This window comes from Cherax quadricarinatus, chromosome 54 (assembly GCF_038502225.1).
Source record: "Cherax quadricarinatus isolate ZL_2023a chromosome 54, ASM3850222v1, whole genome shotgun sequence".
In the NCBI taxonomy this organism is placed as follows: domain Eukaryota; kingdom Metazoa; phylum Arthropoda; class Malacostraca; order Decapoda; family Parastacidae; genus Cherax; species Cherax quadricarinatus.
This window is the reverse complement of record NC_091345.1, coordinates 19875362-19899946: the sequence shown is the minus strand read 5'-3', so window position 1 is coordinate 19899946 and position 24585 is coordinate 19875362. Positions and strand designations below refer to the sequence as shown.

General features: G+C 44.5%; 1 protein-coding gene across 4 annotated transcripts in view; it reads left to right on the top strand.

Moving 5' to 3' along the window:
* Positions 1–24585, top strand: part of Mrtf (Myocardin-related transcription factor) — a 332782-nt gene that overhangs the window by 120357 nt on the left and 187840 nt on the right. The window contains exon 2 of one of the 4 annotated variants that reach the window (XM_070096707.1): positions 19951–19989. The exons of the other annotated variants lie outside the window; for them this stretch is intronic. The gene's annotated coding sequence lies outside the window, so the exon portion shown is untranslated. The remainder of the gene's footprint in view (positions 1–19950; positions 19990–24585) is intronic. 4 annotated transcript variants of the gene reach the window in all.

Here is a 24585-nt window from a genome sequence, read left to right as displayed (position 1 = left end):
CGATAGTACAAGTTTCTCAAGTATGAGCTGTTTCAATATTTTTCTGTCTTTATTTCTTTAAATATTGTTCTGATATGTTTACTGCTGACCTCAGGAAGAATGAGAACGTTCTGCAAACAATGTAGGGGTCGTGTGCCCAGCAAATAATGTAGGAGTCGTGTGCCCAGCAAATAATGTAGGGGTCGTGTACCCAGCAACTACTGCAGGGGTCGTGTGCCCAGCAAACAGTGTAGGCACCTATTTAGAGCGTTTGAAGCTACGGCACAGAGAGTTTTGGAAATTATCCGAGTCATTCCAAGATACTGGAAATGGATTCAATAACTTTGGTTGTAGGGTACGTGAACACGCCAATTGTTCCAGGAATTTGACCCTCGTTACCGTACACAAGTTTTGAACATTTGAAGCCGATTGGACAAGGCATTCTCGAGTTAGGAGCGAAAAAACAAAAGCGAAAAGTTGGAGCTGGGAAAAAACGTTCAGACCACTTCTTAAAAGGTATTCCTTTGGTGATACCTGATGAAAACATGTACCTAGTGTTGAGGTAATGACTGTAGGTAGAGGGGACAGTAGGTGCTTTTATAACTACCTGAAGTTACCCTTCAGCCAGCTTGTTTACCTGCAGTGTGTGTGCAGGACAGCCATCACAGCCTCCCACGTAGGCCAGTACAACCTACGTCAGGTCTACCACCACAGAGCAAGAAAAACAGTAATGTTATTGGACGGTGATAAATTAATGAATGCAGAAAAACAAGGCCACGTATATGAATCAGTGCCAGGGAAATATGTAGATACGAGTTTAAATGTTATCATCAATATTAGAAAATGTAGGACTAATCTAGGAATGATAAGATGTCAGTGTGGGAAGCAGCACAGTATGTGTCACCAGATGTGTCAAGATTCTCTTGAAAAGAGGAATGTTTACTGTTTCACGTGAGAGGAACTGATTGCGTCCAACCAAAATCTTTTAGGCGTGCGGATATATGAAGACAAAGAGATTTTAAACAGACAGACGAAAAGCGTGGATAAGAGAGAAGTGGGACAGTATAAGTCGTTAGGAAAACAAAACAGGTCATAGACACACTAAAATCTAAATTATTACGCACTATAATATCACGAACACCAGCTGTACATAGCAGAAGCCAAATACCCACACCAGCCACACTACAAAGACATAGAAGTATACTACACTGAATATGTATAGCAAATACAGCAAATCACCAGTGAAAAAAAGAACAAAAAGCAGGGAGGATATCGTCTTTTATATTTGCAGATACACAAGACAGAAAACTTATAAGATATCAGCAAAGGCTCTCAATGGGTAAATGACAATATGATGATTAGTGGACAAATTTCAGTTGCTTAGTTATGAGAAGAATGTCTCAGAATGATCACAGTATATAGATTACACATAGAGCATACCCTGGTTAATATGGTGGTGGTTCTACCCCTGCAGCCTGTCCTGAGGCCTCGCTGCACTGGTAGAACCTTCGAAAGTGGTCACAGGTCAACGAAAGGAAAACAAAAAAAATTAACTGTAGACCAGTTTTGCTTTACTGCATACTGGCTGAAGTGTTAGTAAAAAATAATAGTATAATTCCTTGAAAAAAAAAAGTGACACCTACGAGAGTGAGCACATTTTCAAAAATAGTAAATCGTATCATACAAACCTGGAGTTTTATGAGAGTAATGTAAATAATGGCGGCGAGTGAGGGAGGAATGGGTAGACTGCACATTCCTAGCCTGCAGGAAAGCATTGTACGGTCACGCCTGTGAATGATAGACAGTCTGTGTAAGTGAGCAGGTGGGAATATGGAGAGGGTGCGCAAGTGGCTACTTAAATTTAGTCGTGGAAAGTGTAAAGTACCAAGAATAGGCTAGGAAGTGAGATCTGTTTATAATTGATTGGAATCCTAGTTGTACTCATCCTGTTGTTGCTGGTGTGGCCGGCTCTGCTCCAAGCCTCACATCTGACCATGCTCTTTATCGTGCCTTTTCTGAAAACTGTGCAATGAGTGTGTGCACGAGCGTGCCAACAAGGAGGGCCTTGACGGACAGAAGCGTTTGTTTTGTCTGTGTGGTGGGTACATTATGATGGTGCCACGGGATGTCTACCACCCGCTGCTTCCAACCCGTGTGTCTGAGACCTGTTCACCGCCTTGCTGCTGCTGGTGACGGGGGGGGGGGGGAGGTGAGGAAAATGAAAGAGATGGTGAAGAAGAAATAATAACAATAATATGTGAAGACTTTTGGTGGCTGGGATCAGCTCATCATCTTAACATAATACACTCACCTCTGCGACCATCCTAACCCACCGACACCTCCACTGTTGCTGTTACTACTGCTGCTGTTGCTGCTGCTATTGCTATTGCTATTGCTGCTGCTGCTGTTGCTGCTGCTGCTATTGCTATTAAATTTGCTACTCTTGTTTTTACTAGTATTATTGCTCCTCTTACAATTAATGTTACTACTGCTGCCGTTATTACTGTTGTTGTTGCTGCTACTGTTCTTCATATGTCTGGAAAAACAACATTGTGTCAGTATAGAAACATTACATTCTTAACGGTGTTTTAGACACAAAGTTTTCCCTAGACATGTCATTTTAGGTTGGTTTCCGAACGAGGTTCCCAACGTCACTGTCGTAATGTATCATCTAAGACCATCAAAAACTATTTTGATTATTTGAAGTTAAGGTAGGTTGTATTAATGTTTGACAACTTAGTTTAACCACGAATAAGACGAAGTGATAAGTCTGACAACGAGTTGGTAGAAATAAAACAGGAAACGTTCAGATCTGAACGATTATCACTGACAGGCGTGTGTTGATAGTGACACCAGCACCCACACCTGTCAAGCCATCCTCCAGGCTTGTGTTGATAGTGACACCAGCACCCACACCTGTCAAGCCATCCTCCAGGCTTGTGTTGATAGTGACACCAGCACCCACACCTGTCAAGCCATCCTCCAGGCTTGTGTTGATAGTGACACCAGCACCCACACCTGTCAAGCCATCCTCCAGGCTTGTGTTGATAGTGACACCAGCACCCACACTTGTCAAGCCATCCTCCAGGCTTGTGTTGATAGTGACACCAGCACCCACACCTGTCAAGCCATCCTCCAGGCTTGTGTTGATAGTGACACCAGCACCCACACCTGTCAAGCCATCCTCCAGGCTTGTGTTGATAGTGACACCAGCACCCACACCTGTCAAGCCATCCTCCAGGCTTGTGTTGATAGTGACACCAGCACCCACACCTGTCAAGCCATCCTCCAGGCTTGTGTTGATAGTGACACCAGCACCCACACTTGTCAAGTCATCCTCCAGGCTTGTGTTGATAGTGACACCAGCACCCACACCTGTCAAGCCATCCTCCAGGCTTGTGTTGATAGTGACACCAGCACCCACACCTGTCAAGCCATCCTCCAGGCTTGTGTTGATAGTGACACCAGCACCCACACCTGTCAAGCCATCCTCCAGGCTTGTGTTGATAGTGACACCAGCACCCACACCTGTCAAGCCATCCTCCAGGCTTGTGTTGATAGTGACACCAGCACCCACACCTGTCAAGCCATCCTCCAGGCTTGTGTTGATAGTGACACCAGCACCCACACCTGTCAAGCCATCCTCCAGGCTTGTGTTGATAGTGACACCAGCACCCACACCTGTCAAGCCATCCTCCAGGCTTGTGTTGATAGTGACACCAGCACCCACACCTGTCAAGCCATCCTCCAGGCTTGTGTTGATAGTGACACCAGCACCCACACCTGTCAAGCCATCCTCCAGGCTTGTGTTGATAGTGACACCAGCACCCATACCTGTCAAGCCATCCTCCAGGCTTGTGTTGACAGTGACACCAGCACCCACACTTGTCAAGCCATCCTCCAGGCTTGTGTTGATAGTGACACCAGCACCCACACTTGTCAAGCCATCCTCCAGGCGTGTGTTGATAGTGACACCAGCACCCACACCTGTCAAGCCATCCTCCAGGCTTGTGTTGATAATGACACCAGCGCCCACACCTGTCAAGCCATCCTCCAGGCGTGTGTTGATAGTGACACCAGCACCCACACCTGTCAAGCCATCCTCCAGGCTTGTGTTGATAGTGACACCAGCACCCACACCTGTCAAGCCATCCTCCAGGCTTGTGTTGATAGTGACACCAGCACCCACACTTGTCAAACCATCCTCCAGGCTTGTGTTGATAGTGACACCAGCACCCACACCTGTCAAGCCATCCTCCAGGCTTGTGTTGATAGTGACACCAGCACCCACACCTGTCAAGCCATCCTCCAGGCTTGTGTTGATAGTGACACCAGCACCCACACTTGTCAAACCATCCTCCAGGCTTGTGTTGATAGTGTCACCAGCGCCCACACCTGTCAAGCCATCCTCCAGGCTTGTGTTGATAGTGACACCAGCACCCACACCTGTCAAGCCATCCTCCAGGCTTGTGTTGATAGTGACACCAACACCCACACATGTCAAGCCATCCTCCAGGCTTGTGTTGATAGTGACACCAGCACCCACACCTGTCAAGCCATCCTCCAGGCTTGTGTTGATAGTGATACCAGCACCCACACTTGTCAAGCCATCCTCCAGGCTTGTGTTGATAGTGATACCAGCACCCACACCGGTCAAGCCATCCTCCAGGCTTGTGTTGATAGTGATACCAGCACCCACACTTGTCAAGCCATCCTCCAGGCTTGTGTTGATAGTGATACCAGCACCCACACCTGTCAAGCCATCCTCCAGGCTTGTGTTGATAGTGATACCAGTACCCACACCTGTCAAGCCATCCTCCAGGCTTGTGTTGATAGTGATACCAGTACCCACACCTGTCAAGCTATCCTCCAGGCTTGTGTTGATAGTGATACCAGTACCCACACCTGCCAAGCCATCCTCCAGGCTTGTGTTGATAGTGATACCAGCACCCACACCTGTCAAGCCATCCTCCAGGCTTGTGTTGATAGTGATACCAGTACCCACACCTGTCAAGCCATCCTCCAGGCTTGTGTTGATAGTGATACCGGTACCCACACCTGTCAAGCCATCCTCCAGACTTGTGTTGATAGTGATACCAGCACCCACACCTGTCAAGCCATCCTCCAGGCTTGTGTTGATAGTGACACCAGCACCTACACCTGTCAAGCCATCCTCCAGGCTTGTGTTGATAGTGACACCAGCACCCACACCTGTCAAGCCATCCTCCAGGCTTGTGTTGATAGTGACACCAGCACCTACACCTGTCAAGCCATCCTCCAGGCTTGTGTTGATAGTGACACCAGCACCTACACCTGTCAAGCCATCCTCCAGGCTTGTGTTGATAGTGACACCAGCACCCACACCTGTCAAGCCATCCTCCAGGCTTGTGTTGATAGTGACACCAGCACCCACACCTGTCAAGCCATCCTCCAGGCTTGTGTTGATAGTGACACCAGCACCCACACCTGTCAAGCCATCCTCCAGGCTTGTGTTGATAGTGACACCAGCACCCACACCTGTCAAGCCATCCTCCAGGCTTGTGTTGATAGTGACACCAGCACCCACACCTGTCAAGCCATCCTCCAGGCTTGTGTTGATAGTGACACCAGCACCCACACCTGTCAAGCCATCCTCCAGGCTTGTGTTGATAGTGACACCAGCACCCACACCTGTCAAGCCATCCTCCAGGCGTGTGGTGGTGGTGACAGATCGATCACTGCAACACAACTACGACACACTCCTCAGGGTTTTTGTTTAGCACAGTAGCAGCACTGTCGTTGTGTGCTGCTACACTGTTCTGTACAAGTTGCGTGATAGGAACACTTGTAGTGTGCTGCTTTCAGTATTATTCTATATAATACTTGGCAACAAGGCCTACAGTAGCTCTTTCTTCCTGTAATATTTCATCACACAGGATGAATTTTGTATATCAGGCAGTGAAATGCGTCAGCGAGAAGTGGGAGACTCTGTGGAGATGAGGACATCAAGTGCTCCACTATGTATCTAGTAGCTATGACAGTTCAGAAGTTTCCTTTTAGTGGAGCTGTGGTTAATTGTTGGTAGATATTATCATCTCTGTCGCTTTACTCAGTGAGAGGCGGGGGTTTGTTATGGTGGGGAGAGGCGCGAGAGATTATTGTGTCGGGGAGGGGAAGGAAATGTATGTAGTGATTACGATGAAGTAAGACAGGATAGGTGAGGGTTGGGGGATACCCACACCAGGTGTTGAGTACAGTAGTAAGACGTGACATAGTGGCTTTCCTCACCCCTTCCCCCTTCCCTCCTTTCTTACTTCCTATACCCAGCTTTCTTATCCCCCCCCCCCCGCACACTCACACTTTCTTTCCCATCCCACATTCCCTTGTGAATAAATGGGTTGTAAAAACGACAAGATGATTAATAAGACGCTTGTGCAACATTTGGGTATCTCTATTCTGGAAACGTTTCACCAGCCAGTGGCTTCTTCAGTCTGATGCGGAGAAAGGTGGAAGATGAGAAGGAGTTTGAGGCAATCAGTCTCTCAGCCTGAAGTCGATGTATTTAATCCATCAATCTTAATTGATTTTGTACACAAGTTGCATGTTTCCAGACTTCTATATAGAAGTCTTTAATAAAACTCTGGGAGGCAGACAGTCATAAAGGTTATTTTTATCCGTGCTTGGTTTAAGACCTTGTATGTTCACGTATTTAATGATAGCCTTTGTGGTCCCAAAACTGGTGTATGTGTGTGTACTCACCTGCATGTGATTGCAGGGGTCGAGTCACAGCACCTGTGGTGTGTGTGTGAGAGCGTGGGAAAAGTGCTACGCCTGGTTGGGTGTATTTATGAGTAATTCCTGGTAAAATTGCTGTGGAAAGATGGCGCGCTTGCCGATAATTTAATTTAAATGGAGTGATGGTGCCTCGTCCCAGACATTGAGGAGTAGCTCATAGCTGTGTGTTGTGGGTGCCAGCCTGCAGTAGCCAGTGGTGGTGGTGGTATCTCAGGGCCAATAGGGCCGCGTCCCACTTGGGAGTACCTCGCAGCTGGTGTGTTGAGGGTAATAACCTTCAGTAGGCAGGCTGATGACACTTAGGGCCAACAGGGCCACACTTTCTCCCCTCTTCTTTCACGCCGGCTTGACAGCCCGTTCTAGGTTTTTATTTAGCTTGGATTTGTCTACTAATACCTCGAGAAAGATTGTACCTTGGCTTGCATCGAAGGTTTCTTTCCTATCAGATTTTATTTCAGTTTTAGATTTTGCCGCCGAAGTGGCTAGTTTATTGTGCACTCCATTATCCATCCTGTGGACGGTATGGCATAAACATATGGTTACACATAAGGCCTAGACATCATGTTTTCTTGTTAATATCTTAGTCTTAGATGAGGATATGGCGAAGCCTAGAAGATTAAATATTACCTGAACTTCATTAAGAATGTTACTGATTTTATGTCCTGTTATTTGGCTCAGGAAGTCATCAGTATAGCTTATAGCTATGTTTAGGCGAAGTTAGTGAAGCATTAAGAAGAGCATTAATTAAAACATCAAATAGCATGAGACTGAGAAGCTCCTCCCTGTGGTGTACCTGGACACACATCTTCAGTCTGGCTTCTAAAACCTTGGTGGAGAACACAGGATACTTTGATAGATAACTTATGTAGCTGAGTAGGCAGAGAAATGCTGTAACTTGCTGTTTGCAAGCCATCCTCACTCACTGTGCTGCCGCTGCCGCCTTTCATGAAACCCAGTTAGGGAGGAGCCAAACTTGTCTTCTATCTTATGCAATACGTTACTTCCCAGCCGGGGGGGGGGGGGGAATGAAGCTGCCATATGCCCACCCAACCAACCAATCACCGCCCACCCACCCACCACCTGGCTTCATGACCAACCACCGGCCACAAAGTGCACCACCTTGGCCTTGACCACCTGACCTAGTAGACATAACCTGTTGTTGTGGCTGTCACTTATCTTTATGGCTAACACCTCTCTATGGCCTAAATAGAGCCATTTAAAAATAGGGGCATCATGGACACAATAAGAACATTGTATCAACATCTGTAGTCCAGAATTATTCAACCTGCTACTTGTAGATATCAGAAGTATTGCCGAAATAATTGTAGAATTCAAAAATTCACTGGACCATTACCTCGGCCAAGGGCCAGATCAAACAGGCTGTGATGGGTATATGGGCCAGGGACCACCAACAACAACGGCTTGGTTGACCAAGCAGTTAGCAGAAAGCCTGGCCCAAGTCGGGCCGAGGAACCGATCACAGGTATATACAACCCGTCTTTGCGATTACCACGTATGTATATCTAGTACTGTATGAAGGCCATGGTATCTCTGCAGGTGTGAATGAAAGGTTCAGATATGTGGTCGCTACACTCTATTTTTCAATAACTTAAGATGCATTTGGAGAGGTTTAGACATAACCTAACATTGTGTCTCATCCATTATACTTCGGACTAATGGAGTGAATTAGATGCAATAGTAGACGCAAACTCAATACACAGCTTCAAGAGTAGTTATGATAAAGCCCACGAGGCCAGAAATAAAAAAAAAATGTTCAGGAACTGAAATTAGACCCCCCCCCCAACACATTGGGTCGAGTACCAAGTGTCAGGTGAGAGCTGTTGTAGGTCTACCATAATTGCCTTGGTCTGCAGGTCATTACTGGCGTTGCTACATGATGTCCGTAGCATCTGTCCTCCCAGCTTGCATTCCGTATCTGGTCTTCTCTTTCTCCCTTGTATTCTAATTTGCATTTCTCAGGATTGAATTTATTTACCGACCGTCTTGGCTGTGTTTACGGCTTCACTTTTTTTCGGGCCCTGCCTCCCGCACCTGCTTTGATCGGCATTACTATCTGCTGGACTTTTGTGATTCATACCTACTCTTGAAGTTGTGTGTTATGTTTTCCTCTACAGCTTCCTCATCCAGTTTATTCCACTTACAGTCACGATGAGAGTGGAAAAGTGTGTCCAAACATCTCTCTGGGTCATCTGTCTTCAGCTTTCACCTGTCTTCCCCTCGTCTCTTCTCTTGACACTTCACTCTCTCCCTGTCTGTCCTGTCACTTCCTCCTAACGCGTATGTCGTAATCATATTTCCCCTGGTTTTTCTCTCCACCAAGGCCGTATGTACGTGGATTGGGGTGTATGAGTGGGCATTATATAAATACGTGGATTGGGACTCGCGTTTGTGGTTTGCGATGTATGTACGTGTATATGGATTGTAAGTGTTCATGGCGGTGTGTGCGTGACAGTGTGTGCGTGTGTTGGGGCTCGTGTGCATCCCCTTCTGTTGCAACTTTCGCAGTTTAAAAAATAAATGGAGCGGGAGCATGTCGGGCGTGTTGACACTGCCAAGACCATCCTGCCTGCCTCTCTCTCTCTCTCTCTCTCTCTCTCTCTCTCTCTCTCTCTCTCTCTCTCTCTCTCTCTCTCTCTCTCTCTCTCTCTCTCTCTCCCCCTCCCTCCCTCCCTCCCTCCCTCCCTCCGCCTCCCATTCCCCCTCTCCACGTTCCCCCCATTACCCTCACCTCCACTTCGCCCCTTCCCCTCCCTCTCTCCGTGTTGTTCCCTCTTCTTCACTAAGTCTTACCATTACAACACTCGCCACACACACATCAGACTGCCTCTACTAAGGTTATTTATGGGGTGGACAGCGGGAATACTCTCACTAGCTTTTTCACTACCTCCCTCCCTCTTATTTTTTTTTTACCCCTACACCTAGGGTGGGAACGATAGGAAGGGGGGGGGAAGGACGGAGGCAAGAAGGTGTTTTGAGGGAGTGAGGGAGGAATTTTCAGAGATGGAAGAAAGATTAGAGTTTACGCTTTGTTGCCGAAGCTAACAATATATTTTGTACCCTGTTATCCATGCTGTGGAGGGTAGCGCGAGAGCATATGGATACACTAACAGCCTAAGAACTAGTCCCCAGAAGGGTTAATAGGAGTACAACTGGATTTATATCTGCAATATAACTTGCCTGTTGAAGGAAGATTTAGGATATTTGAGCAATATGCCTGGTGTCTTATTTTCATTAATATGCGATACGTTAAATTTCGTTCAGTTATTATACTATTTCTCTGTTCCTCATTAAGTGGACAGTCAAGTACATAGTGCTGAAGAAAGTTACCATAAGTCTGACCACATACTTTATATTTAGTTTGATCATCATCTGTATGTTTGCCAAACTGCCAGAAATACTTGTAACCAAGCTTAAGCCTGGCCACTACATGAGTCAGTCTGCTGAAGGAGACACATGTCAGTTTGTGGATATCTTAATTACCTAAACGTTTGTTTTGCTTGCACACAGGCTTCCTCGGTTAAATATACGAATATAACACTGTAGACAGTAATAGTAGTAGCAGTTTTGAGGTGATTACTTCTCAGCTTTGGTAAGAGGTAATCAGTTGCTCAGTTTGTGTACGTTGGAAGTTGCTCCGTAAACGTGCTTATCGACGTTCAAGGAAGGATTGAAGGAGAGGGTTTAAGAGGCACCTAAGTTCCCCCGTCTAATAACATGTTTATTTTTTCCCTCATAATCTACCTTGTCTTCAATTACTATCGCATTTGCTTTGTCTGCTTTCGTAAGGTGAAGTCTGGGATCTTTATTTAATTCATGGTATAATTTAACAAATCTTTGAAGACAATTGTGTTGTAGAGGTCTGAGCTGTGCTCACACCTCTACAACACAACTGTCGTGGCTTTACTCACACCTCTACAACACAACTGTCGTGGCTTTACTCACACCTCTACAACACAACTGTCGTGGCTTTACTCACACCTCTACAACACAACTGTCGTGGCTTTACTCACACCTCTACAACACAACTGTCGTGGCTTTACTCACACCTCTACAACACAACTGTCGTGGCTTTACTCACACCTCTACAACACAACTGTCCTCAAACATTGTTAAGTTATACCATGAATTAAGAAAAGATCCTGGACTTCACCTTATGAAAACAGACAAAGCAAATGCGATAGTAATTATGGACAAGGTAGATTATAGTGGAAAAATGAACATATTGTTAAGAGACAGGAGAACTTAGGTGCCCCTTAAGGGATGGAGAGGAGGAAGTAATGTTGTGGTGTAGACGATGATAAGTGGGTGGTCAGGAGCATCCAGCATCCACTTCTCCTTCCCATGAATGACCCACGAGGGTTTAGCCCTTTAAAAATTATAATTTGAACCTAACAAAGTAAAATAACCTGGCTATCGTCATCTGATGAACCTCCTACACTTCCTCTACAAGTGTTGGTGTTTCCTGTCACTGTTATCACGGTGATGTTATCACTGTTATCACGGTTATGTTATCACTGTTATCACGGTGATGTTATCACTGTTATCACGGTGATGTTATCACTGTTATCACGGTGATGTTATCACTGTTATCACGGTGATGTTATCACTGTTATCACGGTGATGTTATCATTGTTATCACGGTGGTGTTACTACGGTGATGTTATCACGGTGGTATTACTAGGGTGGTGTTATGGTGGTATTATCATTGGTGTCACGGTCAGGTTATTGTGGTATCAGATCGAGGTTATCACGACAAAGTTAGAGTTATCAGCGTGAGGTTATCACTGTGATGTTATTACTCTTGGGACCAACAGTAACAGCCTGGTTGATCAGGGCCTGATCCACCATGAGGCTTGGTCACAGACCGGGCCGCGGGGGCGTTGACCCCCCGAAACCCTCTCCAGGTATACTCCAGGTATTATCACTCTTGACGACCCATGAAGAGAGGAGATATTATCACGATGTATGACATACTTAGAGGAACTGTAAACTAAGAATAAAAGGAGGGGAAATAGTGTAAAGTTTGCTTCACAAAGATGAGTAGACTCGGTGAGACTTACTTGTTTTATGCTTAGTAAGAAAGATGACTAACATTCCTTTCACTAACTTCAAACTTGATGCAGCACTAAGGGCCACTCTACGTCGCCTGGGGAGGATGGTATTACGTACAACATACTCAGATTGCTATGTCGAGTACCAGGTAAGCCTTTAATTGAATTATATAACATGAGCTATGTAACTGGGGAGCTCCCTAAATCATGGACCAACAGCCTCATTATTCCCATTCCAAAGGCCAATCAACAAAATGCATTTCACTCAATATCTCTTACTAGCTGCTTGTGTAAAACGCTTGAGAGGATGATTCTAAATCGTCTCATGCACAGTATCAGTTTCTATCTTCCCATTTGTATGGTTTCATGCATGAAAGGAGCATGCATACCACCTTTCTCACCCTGCACACTGACAGCTCATACACTACCTTCCTTGACCGACATGTAATCATTAGTGAACTTGCTAGAATGGATGTTGGAGGATGGCTTCTCCGCTGGATCAAAGGCTACCTGTCCAACAGAAAGTCTTCTGTGTTGTTCCAGGGGCATAGAAGTATAACTAAAGACTTTGAATTAGGAGCCTACAGGGAGGTGTGCTCAGTCCCACCCTATTCAATATTCTAATTTATGCCTTACTTAATGCTATGCCTAGCCAGCCCCATCATTATATGATTAGTACACAAATAACCCGCACATAAAAGAGAGAAGCTTACGACGACGTGTGACTTTGTCAATGGTCCAAGTCGGACCGAAACGTCGTCGTAAGCTTCTCTCTTTTATGTACGGGTTATTTGTGTATCGTTCCAGTCACGGTATTGTGCCTTTTTGTTATTTATTATATGATTAGTTTTGTTGATATAATGATTCACACCACGGGATTTTCCAACACTCAAAACATTCTTAATCATGTACTAGCCTCGTGTCAGGACCTGGGGTTGATAATCTCTACTGATAAAACAAAGATACTCAATAGGCGTCCTCCTCGACACAGAGGCACAGTTCGCCAGATTCAGTTGTATGATGGGTCTCTTCTAGAATATGTAACCAGATACGGGTCCCACTACTTGGAGCTGTTGTAACGAGACTTTGTTGCCAATACAAAGAAAGGCTGAAAGGTTTCCATCCCAGGTATGGTGCTAATGTTAAAATTGTGAAAATGATGTATCTTGCTTATATTAGATCATTGGTTGATTATGCTGCGCCACTACTTGCTCTTGTGTCTGACTGGAAGCTTGGAGGGCTGGAAAAATTGCAAAACGAAGCAGTGAGGATCATCCTAGGATGCCCTCGTACTACCAAAATCTTAAATACGCGGAAAGAACTTGATATTCCAAGCATCAGAGATCGTGTCACTGAAAGAAATATCCTAATTGGGGTTAATATGCTCAGGCAAGCCCTTTCATCCCCCTGCACAGAAGTCCTCCAAACTTTCCTCAGCACTGGTGGATACCCCTTAAGATGGATCGAAAAAACTGGAACTGACCTCCACATGAACCAGCTACATGATCTCCGTCAAGTAAGACAACAGCGGCACTTCTCTGCTTCATGGGATATTACCTCATTCCATACTACCATCCCTCCATTTCCCCCCAAAATACTTCTTAAATCACAACCAGAGCCTCGCCTTGAAGCCAAACAGGATGCCTTAAGCTATATTGATAACTTAGTCACACAGCACACTCCTTCGCAAACTATTTACGTTGATGGTTCTGTACACCAGTCCACTGGTGCAGCTGGTAGTGCTGCTGTTGTCATACAGAGTAATGGCTCTCATAAAGAAATTGGAGCACGCATCAATAACTGGATCTCTACCCTTCAAACAGAACTGTTTGCCATACTCCTTGTACTCAAATGCGTCCATGTATCGAAGGTTGACACTTTAATTGTAACTGATTCTCTGTCATCCATAAATGCTCTCAACTCGTTAAGTGGAGTCAGAGTTGGCTAAGCTGTATACTTTCAAAGAGAGAGTAGATTACAATATAGGCTTGTCAGTTAGCAGTTTGAGAACAATAATACAAAAAGAACTTCAACTGAATTTTATTGACTTAAGACTCAGGGAGACTGACACCAGTCAGTCCATCTATCATCATTCCATCATGCAGGAGGAGCCACATGTCTATGGTGCATCCAACAAAATAAGCAGACTCTTGGATGTCACTACTGCCCGGCTCCGGCTGGGTTACAAGTATCTTTGGCAGGTTAAATTACCACCACCAGATGTAGACCAAACGAAATGTAAACTTTGCCAGATGGACTACTGTCACACCCTGCGTTATTATACATGTACTGGAGTGCGTCACACCCTGCGTCATCATGTACTGGAGTGCGATAAAAATTAATGAATTCAAAGACAACTCCCTCAGAAATGTTTATCCACAGTGGTATATTACAGACCTTTCTGGAAAAATACCCTGACTCTGCTCCATATAAATAAAGCATTACCACGTGTATGTGTGTGTGTGTGTGTGTGTGTCACCCAACAATTAATATTTGCACTGATAACTCAATACAGTTGTTACTGGGTGTGGACGTGTGAATTGCTCATTACTTTAAAATTTGTTCATGATTATAACCATGTATAAACGTGAGTAAATTTACTTTCTTACATGATTCATTATAACTTGTAACTTCATTACCTTTGTACATTGTTCGGCTGTCAAAACTTGCGACCCAGTCCCTGGTCCCATTATGTACCTCTGTACTCTTGTGACTGTCGCCCACACGATGGGTATGGGGTGACTGTCGCCCACAGGATGGGTATGGGGTGACTGTCGCCCACAGGATGGGTATGGGGTGCATAATAAAGATGTTAACCTAACTAACGACTCCTAGACGGGTGTGCAAGTGGAGGTAGTGTGTTCACTTGAAGACTGAGACATTGTGCAACATTTGGGACTAAACACATTGACTCCAAGCTGAGAGACTGATTATCTTAGACTCTTCATCTCCTACTGTTCTTCTCTGTATGGTACTGAAGAAGCCACTGGCTGGCGAAACGTTTCCCTCAAATGTTGGACAAATGTCTCATTCTTCAACTTGTCGGTTTTCTAAATCATTCACATCACACATAAAGTTCAGTAACATCTATTGTTATAGTTCCAAAGATGCGCTAAACTCGCATGGGTCATTTATTGCCATGTATCCACTAGAAATGTCAGAAACTTAAATGAGAATCAGACATAATGAGGCAACACCACCAGCAGTATTGCTCTGCTGTCATCACTGCAGATACGCAATAACTGGGAATTCAATACCTATGGCGCGAATAATATCACAAGATGTCATATAGACACTCATAAATATCTCATTTCCCTTATGTATGGGATAGGCTGTCCAGAGAGATGGCAATTCCCAAGTGATAGTAACTCCAGCTATGCTGGAAGGAAACCTTTGAAGTTCCCAAATGCTTGATGATATCACCATGAAATGCTTGATGATATCCTCGTGAAATGCTTGATGATATCCTCGTGAAATGCTTGATGATATATCACCATTGCCGCAGTGAAGTCTCCCGGGTCAGGCTGAGACACTTTAACACCTTGTATGAGCCCCATCCTGCGTGATATAATGTGACCAAAACATAGCTAGCTTTTGTTTCTGTGTAATTATCATATAGAATAGTAATACACTACTGATGTATCCAGTTTTAGTTAAATAAAAATGAACCTAATTTCTTGTAGTCAACGTTATTAACATTTGCTTATAATATACAATAATAATTTTAACAGTGTCATAAATAATAATAATAATAATAATAATAATTAATATAGGAAGTTTGACGTGAGAATCAGAAGACTAGCGACGTTCTTCAAGCTGATAAATACTTAACATTTGTTCAGTAGGAAGATGTGCGTGTCCACCAGGTAACACTCACCTGCCCTACATACCTCTCATTATTAAAAGTAGTACTGTGTGGAGTGATGCGTTGTGATTGACGTAGACGTCACGGTAGTGTTGCTCTGTGTGACTGACGTAGATGTCACGGTAGTGTTGCTCTGTGTGACTGACGTAGATGTCACGGTAGTGTTGCTCTGACTGACTGACGTAGACGTCACGGTAGTGTTGCTCTGACTGACGTAGACGTCACGGTAGTGTTGCTCTGACTGACGTAGACGTCACGGTAGTGTTGCTCTGACTGACGTAGACGTCACGGTAGTGTTGCTCTGTGTGACTGACGTAGATGTCACGGTAGTGTTGCTCTGTGTGACTGACGTAGATGTCACGGTAGTGTTGCTCTGTGTGACTGACGTAGATGTCACGGTAGTGTTGCTCTGTGTGACTGACGTAGATGTCACGGTAGTGTTGCTCTGTGTGACTGACGTAGACGTCACGGTAGTGTTGCTCTGACTGACTGACGTAGACGTCACGGTAGTGTTGCTCTGACTGATGTAGACGTCACGGTAGTATTGCTCTGACTGACTGACGTAGACGTCACGGTAGTGTTGCTCTGTGTGACTGACGTAGACGTCACGGTAGTGTTGCTCTGACTGACTGACGTAGACGTCACGGTAGTGTTGCTCTGTGTGACTGACGTAGACGTCACGGTAGTGTTGCTCTGACTGACTGACGTAGATGTCACGGTAGTGTTGCTCTGACTGACTGACGTAGACGTCACGGTAGTGTTGCTCTGACTGACGTAGACGTCACGGTAGTGTTGCTCTGTGTGACTGACGTAGACGTCACGGTAGTGTTGCTCTGACTGACTGACGTAGATGTCACGGTAGTGTTGCTCTGTGTGACTGACGTAGACGTCACGGTAGTGTTGCTCTGACTGACTGACGTAGATGTCACGGTAGTGTTGCTCTGTGTGACTGACGTAGACGTCACGGTAGTGTTGCTCTGTGTGACTGACGTAGACGTCACGGTAGTGTTGCTCTGACTGACTGACGTAGATGTCACGGTAGTGTTGCTCTGTGTGACTGACGTAGACGTCACGGTAGTGTTGCTCTGTGTGACTGACGTAGACGTCACGGTAGTGTTGCTCTGACTGACTGACGTAGACGTCACGGTAGTGTTGCTCTGACTGACTGACGTAGACGTCACGGTAGTGTTGCTCTGTGTGACTGACGTAGACGTCACGGTAGTGTTGCTCTGACTGACTGACGTAGATGTCACGGTAGTGTTGCTCTGTGTGACTGACGTAGACGTCACGGTAGTGTTGCTCTGTGTGACTGACGTAGACGTCACGGTAGTGTTGCTCTGACTGACTGACGTAGACGTCACGGTAGTGTTGCTCTGACTGACGTAGACGTCACGGTAGTGTTGCTCTGTGTGACTGACGTAGACGTCACGGTAGTGTTGCTCTGACTGACTGACGTAGATGTCACGGTAGTGTTGCTCTGACTGACTGACGTAGATGTCACGGTAGTGTTGCTCTGACTGACTGACGTAGACGTCACGGTAGTGTTGCTCTGTGTGACTGACGTAGACGTCACGGTAGTGTTGCTCTGTGTGACTGACGTAGACGTCACGGTAGTGTTGCTCTGTGTGACTGACGTAGACATCACGGTAGTGTTGCTCTGACTGACTGACGTAGATGTCACGGTAGTGTTGCTCTGTGTGACTGACGTAGACGTCACGGTAGTGTTGCTCTGTGTGACTGACGTAGACGTCACGGTAGTGTTGCTCTGTGTGACTGACGTAGACGTCACGGTAGTGTTGCTCTGTGTGACTGACGTAGATGTCACGGTAGTGTTGCTCTGTGTGACTGACGTAGATGTCACGGTAGTGTTGCTCTGTGTGACTGACGTAGACGTCACGGTAGTGTTGCTCTGTGTGACTGACGTAGACGTCACGGTAGTGTTGCTCTGTGTGACTGACGTAGACGTCACGGTAGTGTTGCTCTGTGTGACTGACGTAGACGTCACGGTAGTGTTGCTCTGTGTGACTGACGTAGACGTCACGGTAGTGTTGCTCTGTGTGACTGACGTAGACGTCACGGTAGTGTTGCTCTGTGTGACTGACGTAGACGTCACGGTAGTGTTGCTCTGTGTGACTGACGTAGACGTCACGGTAGTGTTGCTCTGTGTGACTGACGTAGACGTCACGGTAGTGTTGCTCTGTGTGACTGACGTAGACGTCACGGTAGTGTTGCTCTGTGTGACTGACGTAGACGTCACGGTAGTGTTGCTCTGTGTGACTGACGTAGACGTCACGGTAGTGTTGCTGTGTGTGACTGACGTAGACGTCACGGTAGTGTTGCTCTGTGTGACTGACGTAGACGTCACGGTAGTGTTGCTCTGTGTGACTGACGTAAACGTCACGGTAGTGTTGCTCTGTGTGACTGACGTAGACGTCACGGTAGTGTTGCTCTGTGTGACTGACGTAAACGTCACGGTAGTGTTGCTCTGTGTGACTGACGTAGACGTCACGGTAGTGTTGCTCTGTGTGACTGACGTAGACGTCACGGTAGTGTTGCTCTGTGTGACTGACGTAGACGTCACGGTAGTGTTGCTCTGTGTGACTGACGTAGACGTCACGGTAGTGTTGCTGTGTGTGACTGACGTAGACGTCACGGTAGTGTTGCTCTGTGTGACTGACGTAGACGTCACGGTAGTGTTGCTGTGTGACTGACGTAGACGTCACGGTAGTGTTGCTCTGTGTGACTGACGTAGACGTCACGGTAGTGTTGCTCTGTGTGACTGACGTAGATGTCACGGTAGTGTTGCTCTGTGTGACTGACGTAGATGTCACGGTAGTGTTGCTCTGTGTGACTGACGTAGATGTCACGGTAGTGTTGCTCTGTGTGACTGACGTAGATGTCACGGTAGTGTTGCTCTGACTGACTGACGTAGACGTCACGGTAGTGTTGCTCTGTGTGACTGACGTAGACGTCACGGTAGTGTTGCTCTGACTGACGTAGACGTCACGGTAGTGTTGCTCTGTGTGACTGACGTAGATGTCACGGTAGTGTTGCTCTGTGTGACTGACGTAGATGTCACGGTAGTGTTGCTCTGTGTGACTGACGTAGACGTCACGGTAGTGTTGCTCTGACTGACGTAGACGTCAAGAACAACTAAGTGAAAACGTTAGTTAAGGTTGTGGAGGTAATAAATGAACTTAAATTTGAGTGAATGAGTAGATGTGAGCTGCACCTGCCTGGGCCAGTAGGCCTACTACAGTGCTTACTTTTTTTTTAACCCCTCTTGTGTAAGTTTTTTGTTTTTGTTTTACTTGTTTGTGTGGCGGTATAGCAAGGCGGTGCGTCACTGAGAGCAACAGCAGGAGTGTCCCCGTGTTGCAAGACTGGTGGTGCAACGCTCTCCTGGGCGCCATGCACAGCCTTGTGCATGTTGATGTGCAAGATGGCCTTGACCTTGGCCTCTGAGGGTGAGGAAGATTTAGATTTTGCCTCCGAAATGGCTAGTTTACTGTCCACCCCATATCCATCCTGTGGAGCTTAGAGGAAGAGCATATATATACACAGAAAACCAAGGAACTAGGCCCCGAAAGGGTTAACAAGAGTACATCTAGATTTATATACACAATTGTCATGTCTGTTGAAAGCATATTTAGGATATTCGAGGAGAACTCGAATATCCTAAATATACCCGGCCGCCCGCTCTTCAAAATATAATTTCAATGTGTAGATTTAGTATCAGTCATTTTAATATTTTCCATGTACACTTTATGAGGTATCTTTCATGCTTGAATTCCAGGGAGTACAGTTTGAGGGACATTAAGTATTCCTAATAATTTAAATATTTTACTGAACTGATTTGATCAGTGAAAATTCTCTGTAAATTCCCCTGATCTTTAGTTTTTTTTTTATTTAAATTGGGCTGTTAATGTACAGCAGTAATCTATTAAAAAAAAAAAGTACCTTAAGTACTATCATCCTCGGATTGTCATCCCTCGTTTGGAAAGTTCTTGTTTAAAGCCTATTTTTTCCTTGCAGTTGTAATACTAACACTATTTTGATACTAATTATTTTGACACTAAGTTTGTGATCAACTGTTGTGATCTTTCAACCTAAGATGTTGCAACATCCTTACTCTTAAATTCCTCTTGTGAACAAAACGAGTCATTATAACTAATGGCGTATTGGTATATATACTTCATTATTTCTTTACCTCTCTTCTCCCACTCCTCTATGTCGGTAATAATGTAATTTCTTCTTCAGGTAAGACTGGTGAGCGAGTGACGGCGGGTGTGTTGTGAGGTGAGTATAGTCAAAAACGTTTGTATAAGCCTCCTGTATATTCCATGTCAAGTTTCCTGATACAAGTTCTAAAGGTTAAATAGTTTTTGATGTTTGACTGAAGCTATATAGGCAAGTCGTGCTTAAAAAAAAAAATACCACGGGTAGGGATAAAACTCGCGATCAGATAATCTCAAAACTCCAGACCGTGTCATTTCGATTTCGTGAATCAAGTCGTGCTTGTGGTAATATACTGGGTGTGAGACACCCTCTTGTATCATGCACCTTTTACTTCTCCTTCATTATATTATGTTTCTAGTCTTCTCTCTTCCTTAGGATTTGCACTTAGCACAGTAGAATTATAGTAGTTACTTGCTTGACCACATGGGCATGTTCAAGTTGTCTATAATCCCCTCCATGTCCGCTCCACTTCCTGTTGCATCCATCATCTTCACGTCATTGAAGGAGTCATATATAAAGGTCACTTTCCTCATACACAACATGTGTGTACTGCACGACATGTTTGAGGGAGTGTAAGTCTCGTCTGGGATGTGACCCACAACACTCGACTAACACCCAGATGACAAGTAAATCTTCTGTGAAGTGAGTGTGAGATGGAAACCTGCTAATTTATTTACAGTGGCAGGATTGCTGATCTTTTCTTTCTGTCTCATGAATGCGTAAGATGACAAGTAAATCTTACACACTTCTACTTACATCCTTATACGCGTACCTTTAACTTTCTGTGTTCTTAATAGTCTCCAATTCTGTAAATTTTTGTTCTAACCTGAGGTCTGGTTGGAGACTCAGCCGTGGGCAAGATAATCACCAGAACCACTAACATAACTACTTCACCATCAAACTCATTCCGCTTTTATAATACCCTGGGACTTTGTGCGTGTATTTGTGCACTCAGCTGATTGTGTGTGTACTCACCTATATGTGGTTGCATGGGTCGATTCACAGCTCCTCTGTGTGTGCCTATTATGCTTTATATTCAACTGTATTAATTATATATATATTATATATATATATATATATATATATATATATATATATATATATATATATATATATATATATATATATATATATATATATATATATATATATATATATATATGTTGTGTGTGTGTGGTGCCGAATAGGTAAAATTAGCCAGTTAGCAACAACTTGTTTAAAATTAAGTCCTAAAATTTTCTCTTATACGCTTAAATATATATTTTTTCATTCATGTTAATGTAAAAATTAATAATTTTGTACCAAAAGAACCTTAGAAAGCTTACCTAACCTTATTATAACAAGCTCAGTTTAATTTAGCCTAATCCAACTAAATATATTTTAGATAAGTTTACAATAATTTAATCCTGCTGTTGATACACGAACCTTGCCATGGAGTTTACCAGTGTAGTGCGTGAGTTGGTACACCTGAGCGAGGCGCTCAACACTGAAGGCTACCTACAAACACAAGCAGCGAGCAGTTTGAACATTCAAGGGATGTTAGTTTATTCGCCGTAGAAACTCACCTGACACATGTGTCTGCCATAAGATGATTCATTCAAGGGTGCCGCCATTATGGCAGGTGGCATAGGGGTGGGGGGTAAGGCGGCTTCTGTAGTCACATGTGAAAGTGTAAATCATTCTCACACCACCATTGATTCATCCCTTAATTTGAATGTTTCCTAAAGCTACTTAGCCAACCTTCTTTGTCCTGCATAGCGCTGTCCTGCCTTTCCCCTTCCTGGCCTGCCCTGCCCTGCCTTGCTGTACTCTACCTTGCCCTGCTCTGCCCGAGGCTGGTGTTCTGGTCACTCCTTGGCGTTCCATAAAAGACTTGAGTAGGTAGGTGGGTGTGCGCGGTAGCAGCGTGTGGTTTTGTCTGCTAGAACGACCATGAATGAATGACTGTATATTGTGTGTGGTGGGGACCGCAACTGTGTCAGGCTTCCCCTCCTCCTCCTTACCACGCATACATATTGCGCATTCACGCCCGGGCGGGTAGGGGTCCCCGGGCGATGGTGAGTGGTCAGGCGAGGGGTGGCGGGTGACATGGCCGGCATTGACGGGGTGAAGGAGGCTTGCCTCTAGTTGATTCCGGGGGTCACTGACCCCACGGCCCGGTCCCAGACTAGGCCTTCTGGGTTCATGGTCTCAAGTCATTCGTTCTCTATAGGCTGGAATATTGCTCTGTACTAACAGCCATCCTCAAGGCAGGGGAAGTTGACGAACTGGAAAATAAACAGAAAGCCTTCACAGCTCGTATAAACTCACTCAGACGCCTAAATTACTAGGAGCGCCTGAAGTTCCTTGAACTATTCCTTAGAACGTAGGCGAGAAAGATATATAATAATCTAAACCTGGACGATACTGGAGAGATTGGTCCCAAACCTACACATTAATATTACTACTTATAAACACAAGAGGCTTGGCAGATGGTGCAGGATACCTCCAGTGAAAAAGCAGGGCAGCGATGAGTACGCTGAGAGAGATCAGTAAGAGACCACGACTCTTCAGCACCCTCCCTTTATGTACAACAGGGATCACCAACAAACCTCTGGCTGTTTTCAAGAGGAAAGTCGACAGGTTCCTCGCATTAGTTCCTGATCAGCCGGGCTGAAGTACATATGTTTGGCTGCGAGCGGGGGGCACCAACAGCCTGATCGATCAGACCAGCAACCAGGAAGCCTGGTTTGGGACCGGGCCGTGATGACTTCCGGAAGTGATTACAGGTAACCCACAGGTATTAGCATGGTGTTCAAAGTAGACACAACAACCCTGATGACCTTTAATAGACTGTACTCATCAAGTTCCTTCTTGAAGACAAATATGAGTGTGTTCCTTTAAAATAAGATCTGAAGAAGACAACGCATTAAACAGATATGCTATTATTAGACTATTAGTTGGAATATACAGATACTCTAGTATTTACTAGTGTCTCAGGCTACTTTTATAATAGTGTGTTATAGTAAGTAAAGGTCAGCAAGAGAGTAGTATATGACACACTGAATCCAAGTGCTTCACATAATTCACCACACTAAGCAACCATTGATAATTATAGTTCATATAAACATGTTTAAACATAATTGCCAGGTGTTAGTGTGTCAGTAGCTGTGACACACACAGAGAGGGTGGTGGGGGAGAGGTTATTTACAAACACAGCTGTTATAGACTACTCACTTGTAGATACTACATACAAAAGGGAGAGGTAGGTACACAGCAGCAACACATACATTAACACCCTGGCTGAAATACTTCACAATAAACACACATTATTATAGTTTCACAGATTATTGGCCCTCTGCTGCCTTGTCTCAGACCTGGTCTTCTAAACTGGAAAGGAAACATTACAGGTCTAACAAAAGAGAAACAGTAATAAATGCGCACCTGAATAAAACTTAAGGGTATAGTGAATGTCGCGTGAAGTTTGTAAGATTTGTCTTTCATCTTGCGTGTTTATCAAGAAGGAAAGGAATAGCAATACTGTCAGAGTGCAAAAAGTTTAAAAGACTTCCTTTCTACACTCATGTGGCTCAACTAGTGTCATATAACTACAGTAAGAGTGATCTTCCTTTAGAAACACTTGTCCCTGATTTACATAAAATTGGACTCTGCAGATTTACAGGGAGATAAGGAAGAAGAAAGGTAAGAGGGAGGGAAGAAGTAAGGGATAAGGAGCGAGGAACAGGATGGGAGGGAGAGGAGGTAAAGAAGGTTGTATTATTTGGTGCAGGTCGAGTAGTGTTGGTGTGTACCTCTGAGCAAGGTCACGCTGGACACCTGCCAACTTTTCTCTCTCTCTCTCTCTCTCTCTCTCTCTCTCTCTCTCTCTCTCTCTCTCTCTCTCTCTCTCTCTCTCTCTCTCTCTCTCTCTCTCTCTCTCTCTCTCTGTTGTGAAGGTTATTTCTCCTAATTAACCCCGCGGAGTTGGGGTAATTAACTGCCTGTAATTAACCTTCAGTTAATTACCCCAACTCCTTGAGGTTAATTAGGAGAAATAACCTTCACAAATCTCTCTCTCTCTCTCTCTCATCTTTCCTTTCCACTTCTGTTTTTCTCACCAGCTCTTGGTAGTAGTGGTCTCTCACTATCCCACATCTGCCTATTCGTGTTGTCATTCAGTTGTTGATGATGATGATGGTTGTTGTTGTCATTAGGTTGACCAGTTGTGTGTACCAGTGTGACCTGATACACATTCATGTTCACTTTGTGAGTGTAGCAAAGTTCAGTCTGGTGTACTCAGGATACTCACCACGATAACTTAAATACAACAAACACACCTCCTGCTTTATTATAACCTTTCCAAACAAATGCAGACACACTTCCTGCGCTAATATAATAATGTAACTGTATATTATATATATATATATATATATATATATATATATATATATATATGTCGTGCTGAATATGTAAAACTGGTCAATTAGCAAGAACTCATTTAAAATTAAGTCCTTTCTAAAATTTTCTCTTATACGTTTAAAGATATATTTTTTTCATTAATGTTAATGTAAAAAATTTTAATTTTGCACCAAAAATATTTTAGAAAACTTACCTAACCTTATTATAACAAGAGCAATTTATTTTAGCCTTACCCAACTAAATATATTTTAAATACGT